Source organism: Lepidochelys kempii, chromosome 3, assembly GCF_965140285.1.
Source record: "Lepidochelys kempii isolate rLepKem1 chromosome 3, rLepKem1.hap1, whole genome shotgun sequence".
Taxonomy (NCBI): domain Eukaryota; kingdom Metazoa; phylum Chordata; order Testudines; family Cheloniidae; genus Lepidochelys; species Lepidochelys kempii.
Window position 1 is genome coordinate 11,626,977 of NC_136382.1, and position 10,577 is coordinate 11,637,553.

The 10,577-nt window shown below is 47.6% G+C and overlaps 1 long non-coding RNA gene across 1 annotated transcript; it reads right to left on the bottom strand.

The window, feature by feature from the left end:
* Window positions 1-2,277: 2,277 nt before the first annotated feature.
* LOC140908104 (uncharacterized) lies at window positions 2,278-6,796 on the bottom strand. The gene is made up of 3 exons (XR_012157753.1): window positions 6,478-6,796; window positions 3,328-3,414; window positions 2,278-2,547 (listed from the first exon to the last, which is right to left on the bottom strand). It is a non-coding gene; the product is annotated as an uncharacterized LOC140908104 (long non-coding RNA).
* Between the last annotated feature and the right edge of the window lie 3,781 nt (window positions 6,797-10,577).

Here is a 10,577-nt window from a genome sequence, read left to right on the forward strand (position 1 = left end):
GGGGATGTGGATAGGGGTCGGGGTCCCAGAGGGCCTATTAGGGGGTGGGGGTGTGGATAGGGGTCGGGGCAGTCAGGGAGCAGGGGGGGTTGGATAGGGGTTGGGGTCCTGGAGGGGCGGTTAGGGGCAGGGGGGTGCCAGGAGGGGGCAGTCAGGGGAGAAGGAATAGGGGGGGTTGGATGGATCAAGAGTTCTGAGGGGGGCAGCCAGGGGGTAAGAAGTGGGAGGGGGCAGTTAGGGTTTGGGGAGTCACAGTCTTCCCTACCCGGTCCTCCATACAGTTTTGGAACCCCGATGTGGCCCTCCGGCCAAAAAGTTTGCCCACCCCTGCCTTTAGGGTAGTAGGGCCTAAGACTCATCCCACCCTGTCCTGTGGTGTGGCCCCTTTAAGGTTTGGGACCCAATGGTCTATGAAAATGACCAAGGCAGATATGGCAAGAGAGGAAGCTGTCCCAAGGGAATAGTCTGTGTTTGTGGGAAACCTGGGTTGCTATTCCTTTACGGGCCTGGGACCAGGAGCCTTGTGGAGAGGCTGAGGCATGGCTCCCTTCTCCCCCAAAGCCAGCCCTGGGAAACAGGGCTGTATATATGCTGCCTCTTCCCTTGAACCAGAGTGAGACTCCAGGAGGAGGCTGTCTGCTGAACCCTTGGAGCAGGGGGACTCATTGGAGACAGGGACCTGCTGAAGGAGACAGCACAGAGGGCCTGAAGTAATGAACACAGCCCAGCCAGGGGAGCTGTAGGCACAGAAGGCACACGGAAGGCACACAGTCTGACACACAACCCCAGCCCCAAGCAGGAAAGCTGGGGCGATTCCCAAACCTGAGGGGAGAATCGAGGCCAGGAAGGCCAGGACTAAAATCCTCCCCAGCCCCAAGCAGGAGGGTTGGGAGGACCCGTCAACCTAAAGGGGAGCCCTTCTCGGGGGAAGCTGTGCAAACTAAATACATTAGATCCCAGGAGAAGGGAGCTGTTGTGTAAGGATTATGGAGGTGACTGGTTTATTTCTGAATCCGAATAGAGGCCAGAGTGCCTGCTGGGCCTTGCTGGACCACAAGGGGGTGCTCAGAGATGGTGCCTGCAACAATGTCCCTGTGTGGGCCATCCTCAACGCAACTGAGATTTGCAGGGACTCAGCAGCTCACAGGCCCAGATCGTTATATAGTTCCGTAAGAAATGCACGTGGTTCTGTAGGGTGGAAGAACAGAGGGCTTGTTTAAACGAACACTTAGTTTGTGGCAAGCTTGCGTGTAAATCTAACCTGCTGCGCTCTGTGTCTGTGTGGACCCTTCTGCTGTGCACTAAAAGCTCTCTAGTGTGCTTTAATCTCCCTGCTTTGAAATGGGACTAGATTAACCTGCACCAGGGAATGTTTAGTGAGCGTCAGTGGGGACACTTAGTGGATGGTGGGTAGTGTTACACCTTAGCTTCCTACGAATTAAGTGTTCGTGTAGACAAGCCCAGAGCTACACAGATACAATGTCCCTGCCACTGAAGAGTTGACCAGCTAAAAAAGGCAGGGACTGAGGCAAACACAACAAGACAGTGTGCAAAGTGAGGGGTGACCATTTAAGGGTAGGTCTACCCTGCAATCTGGAGATGCTAGCTAGATCAATGGTAGCTCGGGTATGTCTACTTGTGCTAGTCATGACTGATTGCAGTGTGGACACACCCTAAGTGTGAATGCTTCTGAAGCATGGAGGATTTGGAGTAGCTTCTTAAAGGTGGAGAGATGGAGGGAAGTTGAGGTTATTTAGGCATGTAGAAAAAAGTATAAATGCATGCAAGCCGAGGTCTAAAATGTACATATGTAACCCACGCCTACTTGGTATGGCACTCTGTCCCCCTCTAGTGGTGGCTAGACCATGCAGTAGAGGCTCATGCATTAAGCTCCAGAGGTTCCCAATTTTGATCCCAGGTGCTTGGGGCCTGTAGGCATTACACATGGGTCACAGAAAGGCTTTAATCCTTATTGAAGAAACATAGTTTAACAGCTTGGGACTGATTCTCCATCACCTTGTGCCTTTTCAAACTATTTACACCCGTGCACAGTGGGTGTAAAAAGCCACCCTTCCGGCAGGGTATCATTCTGCACCCACTTTGCACAGATGTAAAGGACTCCACAGAGTGTATCTAGTGGAGAATCAGGCCTGTTGCTTTCAAATAAACTAGTTCATCTCAATTCTATGGCCTGTCTAGTGAGTCCATCACCATAGCATCTAGGCACCAGTGCAAGACAACGCACATTTATTATTTGATTATTTTATTTACTGTTTGAGTGCCCAGAGTGGGCGTGGTACAGTGCCCAGAGGTCCCTGCCACCTGGATCTTACAATCTATGTTGCTGTTGATGTTACTAGTCCATTCTTGGAATGTTCAACTAAGCACAGCGGGTTCTTTAGTGCTTTGGGTGGCAGCAGGTCATTAACCCAGCCAAGCATGTTCCAGTCCTTTTCTCACCACATTTGCATCCCCACAGTCGGCACCGGCCACCCATATGATACCAGTTGCTTTTACATTTCCGAGTGTCTTTAAATGAAAAGCTTCCTGTAAAATAAACACGGAAAGTCACTGTGGTTTCAAGAAAGAAGACACTGCCAGCTATCCAGTGCTGGAGAGTGAGACATCTAGTTCAGAGCCTGGTACATCTACATTCCAGTGAATTCATTCCCACGAGGGCAAAATATTGTTGCAAGAAAAGTGTTCAGTCTAAAGAAAATGTTAACGATCATGCACACTGTCAACTACAAATGGCACACAGTACAGTTATTGCCTTCAAGACACTGACAGACATGGATGATACAATTTGAAGCACAAGAATTCAACAATCCCACCTTGTGATCTCCTGATATCTACTGAACTGTGTGATCCAGCAGGAGCTGAACGGCCAACTTTCCTTAGGAACAGCACCAGAACAGAGACATTGAGAGGCAACATGATGATCATAGGGGTGGGGTTCCAGATCTCCCAAGATGCAGTCTGGACTCTGGCTTTAAGCAAGCTACTACTGTGACACAGTTTCCCCATAAAATAGAGAAAATGATAAGACATAGCACTCGTCATCTGCAGACCTCAAGCGCAGCTCATATTCATGATCATTTTTATAGATGGGGAAACAGGCTGAGGGAGCGTAAATGAATTTCCAAAGGTCACACAGAAGATCAGTAGCAAAGCTGAGACTGGAACCCAGGATTCTAGACTGCAACTTCTTGCTGTGACCACTGGACCACGTGACCCTAAAGGCATGTTTTGAGGATTAACAGGTTAAGGTTTGAAGATGCTAAGTGGGTATCAGTTTTCACCATCCCATCCCTGTGTGCGCCTTACCTTGAGCTGCATGGAGGCCCAGGAAGAGAACAAGAAGCAGAAGGTAAAGGATCCTCATGGCTGGAGGTAGGGTGGGGTCTCAGTTGTCTGAAGAGGAAAGCAGAGAAGCAGATCAGGACTGAAGCTTCTTAATAGATGGAGTGGGAGGCTCCTTGGGCCAGATTGTGTGTTACATCTCTCAGGGAGCACAGCCCAAGGTGGGAGGGAGGGCAGGAATCATAGAAGATCAGGGAGTACAGCTATATGCCAGTGTTGTGCCTCTCTAACACTGGGCTGCTCCCCCCTGTTGCATGGCAGACCAGAACTGCCAGAGTGTAAAGCACTCTGGCCATTCCCTCTTCCACCCCAGTTTGCTCCTGCCAGGACCTAGCCAGGGTCTCCACAGGAGGGCAATGTAGGACTCCTATGCCAGCCCTGTGCTTCCTCTGTGCAGGGGTGTGTGTGTAGGAATAACTGGGCCCTAGCAGGCCAGCTCTGCTTGTGACCTTAGCTGGTGGAAAGTGTGCAGAGGTTCCTAAATTGTCACACTGGCTTGTGATGCACAATTGTGTAAGAAGGATGGAAAAAGGAGAGAGGGAGGCTGCATTAATGTAAACAAAGAGGTATAATAATACCACCCCACAACTGTGTTAAAGCCGTGTCTGGCAAACAAGAGGAGTTGTGAGACCAGAAATTAAGTCTCATTGGTGGACAAAATAATAAAGGGATGCACTTATTCCATTCATCAGCCCCTTTAAGAAGTCTTTGGGGAAGGAAAGAGGGCAGAGGAAGGATTTTCATTGTGACACACCGGTGGGGATGCCAGGCCATCACCACTGCACCAGCAAGGACCCTTGCTTGATATATGTGAGATCCTGCTCTGTTTTATCCTCCCTTGTGTGTTCCTTTCCGTACCGCACTATTTTCAGCCTGTCTTAGGTCTCTCTTTCAGCTTTTCACCTGAAACTGAAATCAACTGCACTGCACAGCACCAGCTCAATGAGATGAGATGGCTCACCCAGCGGCGTTTGGCCTGAGAAGGAGCAGTAATGGAAAACGACCTGACCAAACCAACCAGATGATGTCCCTAACCAGGGAGGTGAGCCAGGGTCTAAAGTAACAGCTGCCGCGGCCGACCTACCAGCCCAAAGCATCCACCTGTGACTGATCAGCTGCCCTGTATCCTGAGAACATCAACAAAAGACTTATTCCCCCAAATTTTACTGTCCTGTCGCGTCTTCACTTTTTCCGTATGTCTGTTTTATTGAAAGAAGGGAAGTGACTATCATTCCCAACGCAGAATTGAACAAGAAAACTAACCCTTTCTTCCCCACCAAGAACTGCTTCGTGGGCTAAGAGACTCTAACCGAGACCTCTCCTGCTCAAAAAGGTCTGATATATGTTTTAATTAAATGTGTTTTGGATAATCAGGCAGTTTCAGTTTCAATGCTTTTTGCCTTGTTTTGGTTCTTTTCCTTTCGTGGGTCTCAGTCGATATGTTTCTAACCTTGGCCATGAATTTCCTAGTGTGTTTGCCATGGTACTAAGCATGCTAAGGTCTCTGTACTTGGAACCCCAGACCTTGTTTAAGCATTCTTACAACTACAATACCCACCTGCTGAAGTGAAGAAACAGATTGACAGAGCCAGAAGAGTACCCAGAAGTCACCTACTACAGGACAGGCTCAACAAAGAAAATAACAGAACGCCACTAGCCATCACCTTCAGCCCCCAACTAAAACCTCTCCAATGCATCATCAAGGATCTACAACCTATCCTGAAGGACGACCCATCACTCTCACAGATCTTGGGAGACAGGCCAGTCCTTGCTTACAGACAGCCCCCCAACCTGAAGCAAATACTCACCAGCAACCACATACCACACAACAGAACCACTAACCCAGGAACCTATCCTTGCAACAAAGCCCGTTGCCAACTGTGTCCACATATCTATTCAGGGGACACCACCATAGGGCCTAATCACATCAGCCACACTATCATAGGCTTGTTCACCTGCACATCTACCAATGTGATATATGCCATCATGTGCCAGCAATGCCCCTCTGCCATGTACATTGGCCAAACTGGACAGTCTCTATGTAAAAGAATAAATGGACACAAATCAGACGTCAAGAATTATAACATTCAAAAACTAGTTGGAGAACACTTCAATCTCTTTGGTCACTCGATTACAGACCTAAAAGTTGCAATTCTTCAACAAAAAAACTTCAAAAACAGACTCCAACCAGAGACTGCAGAATTGGAATTAATTTGCAAACTGGATACAATTAACTTAGGCTTGAATAGAGACTGGGAGTGGATGCGTCATTACACAAAGTAAAACTATTCCCCCCCCCCGCCCACTGTTCCTCAGATGTTTTTGTCAACTGCTGCAAGTGGCCCACCTTGATTATCACTATAAAAGGTTTTCTACTGCCCCACCCCCCTCCTGCTGGTAATAGCTCATCTTAAGTGATCACTCTCCTTACAGTGTGTGTGATAACACCCATTGTTTCATGTTCTCTGTGTATATAAATCTCCCCACTGTATTTTCCACTGAATGCATCCGATGAAGTGAACTGCAGCTCACAAAAGCTTATGCTCAAATAAATTGGTTAGTCTCTAAGGTGCCACAAGTACTCCTTTTCTTTTTGTGAATACAGACTAACACGGCTGCTACTCTGAAAATATTAATGTTGTACAGTGACAGGTCATGTGAACATCTTTGACTCTTTGGGCCCTTATGTTCCATCAGAATCAGTATAACAGGAGGAATTCTCCATGGGGGCTGTTCCAGACTCTTTATGACCCACATCCACTGCTGGTAAAGGTCCACCTGGTCGTGCCTTCCATCAGCCAGAAAACCTCTCTCTACCCAGCACAGTGCTCCCCCCAGCTCCCTCTGCACCACTGAGAACTGACAATTCCAAGGTGCTGAAGACGTGAAATTCATTAATCTTGGGGACAAGCTATTGTCACAGTGTCATTTATGCAGAAAAACTCAACTAATGAAACCTTTAAGGGTTAGAAATGACTGTACCTTCCCCTGAGGATATCAGCTCCTCACACGGGGGACCCCAGGGGCCCTGGCACAGTGTTACTCATTTGTCAATGGCAGAATCAAGCCCCATGAGTTTAAAATGAGCAAAAGAGCAAGTTCCAAACCACGTACCTTCCCACAGATGCTCTCCTAGTTCAGTTGGAGGCAGGTAGTTCTCTAGGAGGCTTGCCCTGTGCTACAGAACAGCTCTCATGCCAAAGCAGCTAAGATCCATTCCCGTCTCCAGTCCATAAGAGCAGTTCCAGCTCTCACTCTTCTAGGGATTTGAAATCCCTCCTGGAGGGAGGTTGTTTCCGCTCTAAGATTGTGGATACTTTACCTTTCCTGAAGTCTGGTGCAGACAAGACAGGCTGAGGCACAAAGGAAAATGGGACTTCCCGTTCGCTGTCTCCTAAATGTGGCAACGGCAGCACAAGCTGCTTCGTAAAATAGGCCTTAAATGTGCAGGATCAGCATTTATCTGCATTGCAGAATGGAAGCTCATTGGCTGGACATCAGGCAGAGCAGAGAGTAAATGAAAAGATGTTCTTTTCCCATGGAAACCCCCTTCTTTCCCCAGAAGTGTCAAACTTAGGACTGTGCTCTTCACTTAAATGCAAAACACCCAATTGTAACACTGGAAAAAACCCATGGCTACCTGAAACTGTAGAACTGTTTTAATAGTATTCGGGGTGGTTTCCTGACACCAGGTGGGACTTTCAAAACAGCCAAAGTGATGTAGGAGCCAGAGGGGCAGACGGACAACTGGCTACATGGTCAGTTGAAGTCAATAAAGCTATTCCAGTTTACATTAGCTGAAGGGCAGTCCCTAAGTCTTTCAAAGAAAACTAGGCTCCTAAATCACTTAGGAGTATTGTCAACCCCAACCATTCAAATATCCTGAGACAGGCCCCAAAATATCATGAGATTGGCTTAAACAACGTGAGATTTTTTAAAATATTAGGCTGGTTTCTTTTTATTTGTCTTCTGTTGTCCTAGCTTTTGGGGTTCGTGTTTTCAAGTTTTTCTCTGCGAACAGGAGGGCTAAAACACACTTTAAACAAAAAGAGAGAGCTGAAATTTCCAGGTGATCAACTGACTCCAGGAGCTGGGGCTTTACGAGAAGCACCAAATATCACAAAACTTACAATTAAACTGTGCGAATTGGCAACGCTGTACGTGTTTTGAAAATCCTCCTGCATTTCCTATTAACATTTCAGACTCCAGAAATAAAGTCCTGAGATTAATGATGGATGCTAAAGAGAAGTCCCATGTGAGGAGGAGTCCACCACTTCTTCAGAGATTGGTCCATGGGATAATAATGCATCTCACCCTGTAATCTGGGAAATTGGGATTTCCAAACAAATTTTGATTCATTCAGCTTCTGTTCATAGCCACAGAGGCAGCTTCTGTTCATAGCCACAGAGGCAGACACAGAGTTAGACTTCTAACTGGTGGAAATTGACATTGCTCCATTGAAGTAAATGAGCTCTGGCGATTTACACCAGCTGAGCTTCTGGCCCAGGCATGTTCATTTTGAGAGCACTTGCCATTTCAGCCATTCAAGGGCAGGCCATAAAACAGGATTCTCCACTGAGTTACTTCATTGTTATGCAGGGATAACGTCACTGAAGCCAAAGGAAATACTCTGGGGTAAAACTAGAGTAACACAGTGGGGAGCAGATCCATAGCCTGGAATTTTACTCTGGAGTAACACAAATACATGATGATCGTGCAATGTTTTATTCAGATGCACATTTTCATGCCTTTTACTGTTAGTAGATTTACTTACATCTGGTATCTCTGGTGCTAAGTCAGGGGTAAGTAGAACTGGACAAAGAAATATCCAGCAATAGTTACAGTGGGTCTGATTCTGATCTCACTTACACTGGTGTAAATCAGGAGTAACTCCACTGCAGTTGGTGTAAAGCAGTGTAAATGAGATCAGAATCTGGCCCAGGAAGTGCAGCCTATTCTGTACAACATGTCCTCTTAAGGGTAAATTTGTGGCTGTCCCCTTCCAGGAACCTGACCCAAAGCTCATGAAAAGACTCCTATTGACTTCAAAGACCTTTGGATCAAGCCTCAAGTGGGGATGCGTCATCGGCCCTGGGAATGTGGTGAAGAAAGAAGCTCCGTTAATAGCAGAGAGGCAGAGAAGTTCAGCTCATGATCTTTATCAGTGCAATGAGGCAGCTGCAGTGCTTAGAAGAGGGCAAAGGTTGTGAGCAGTGACTGGCTCATGGGGCTGTCTGCTGGAAGCACTGAGCCTAGGTGAAACTGACAGTGTCTAGTACTTGCTGTTTGCAGTCACCGAGTCCCTGCTTCCGCACGCCCTGTACCCTCATATGGAAAAAGAAATAGGCCAGAGCAAATGCAAACTCACCCTAAGACCACATTTGATCCCACTGAAGTCAAAGGGAGTTTCCCATTGAACAGAGTGGGAGCAGGGCTATAAACCAGCTCCTTAAATACAAAGAAGATGTAAATTGCAGGTCAAATGCCTTTCTCAGATACATCAGAGGAAGGGACAGGTTCTCCAAAGAGAAAAGGAGGACTTGTGGCTAACACGGCTGCTACTCTGAAACTTGTCGTTCTCCAAAGAGTCACCCACTCCAGGCTCGGTAGCCTAACTCTCCGCCCATCCAACATGGCCGCCACAGCAACCAGCACTGAACCCAGCCTATCCTGCCATATTCCTTAGAACGTGGAAGCTGGAAGTTGCTTCCGCTTATGCAGAAAAGGAACATAGTCAGGTAGAAATAATGGGATGAATTATTGCAGCATCTGAACATTCCTGAAGCCTTCACACCACATCATCATTTTCCTGACCTGCCCTACCCTGGGATTTCACACTGTTCTTCCCGATCACGGGTTCAAAGCTTAGTCCTTGTCTAGATTAGGATTGAAAGGTGCAGTTTTAGATCAAGCGTCTCCATTTTTTTTTAGCGAGTTTTGAGACAGAACTTCAGACTGGGCATTTTTCAGGCCCATGTCCCTCTCCAAGGCAAAAAAGGACATTTAATAGATAACCTTTAAGGGTATAGCTTCCTCACAGACCAGACAGGTTTTTAAATTTGGAGACCTAGCGTCTGCCATCAGGACGATGCCTCAGTATGAGGTAAAATCTCTAAAAGATTTTTTTATTATTATTTTTATTGACAATAGATTAAATAGCTACTAAATAACTATTACTCTTAGAAATTACGAAGCAACAAGAAGAAAAGTTACAGCTCTGGCATCATAGAGGACTAGGAGGTTCCATCTCACTGCCACTGCTGGTAAGGAGGAATTGAGTGGCAGTTTTGGCTGTTCCACAATTTACGATCTTGCGTGGGGGGTATAAGTAGGGCTCTACCAAATTCACATCACAGACCACAAAATCTGGTCTCCCCCATGAAATCTGGCTGTTGTAGGGGATCATGGTATTGCTACCTTCACTTCTGCTCTGCCTTCAGAGCTGGGCACCTGGCCAGCAGCTGCTGCTCTCTGGCTGCCCAGCTCTGAAGGCAGCGCCATGCAGCACAGAAGTAAGGGTTGCATGGGATAGGTGGGTTGTCACTTTTTTGTGGGGGAGGCAGGGCCAGTCTTACAGGTGGGCAACATGGGAAACTGTTTAGGGTGTCGGGGTTGAGGGGGACACTATGGTCATCCCCCCCCAACACAGCCAAGGCCCTTTTCACCCCTGAGCACTGGGCCCGGAGCCGAGGAGAAGCAGGGCAGGGCTGGGGGCACCCTGGCCGGGGCTCCTACTATGCACTGGGCTCCATCTGCTGGTCCTGGCCAGGCTGGGGAGATACAGGACTTTCTCTTCCCCTGCACAGGCTGTTCCTGGGGCCAAGTCAGATCCACCTCTGGGAACTTCCCCCAGCTGCAGGAAGCTCTCCAGCTGCTGACTGGGAGCCTAGCTCTGAAGGCAGCATCGCCAGCAGCAGCAGTGCGGAAGTAAGGGTGGCAATACCATGACCCTCGAAAATAGCCTTGAATCCCCCCCCCCACACAGAAAAAAAAACACTTTTGGGTCGGGATCTCCCATGGTTACAAATTTCAGTTTTAAATATCTGAAACCACGAAATTTAAGATTTTTAAAAACCTATCTACCAAAATGGACCATGAATTTGGTAGAGCCCTAGATATAAGGGCCTGCAGGTTGCAGGCCTGGCCCCAATACACACTGTTGCCCAAATGTTGGCAGAGTACCTTTCCCAGATCTGAAGAATCCTAGAGTCATT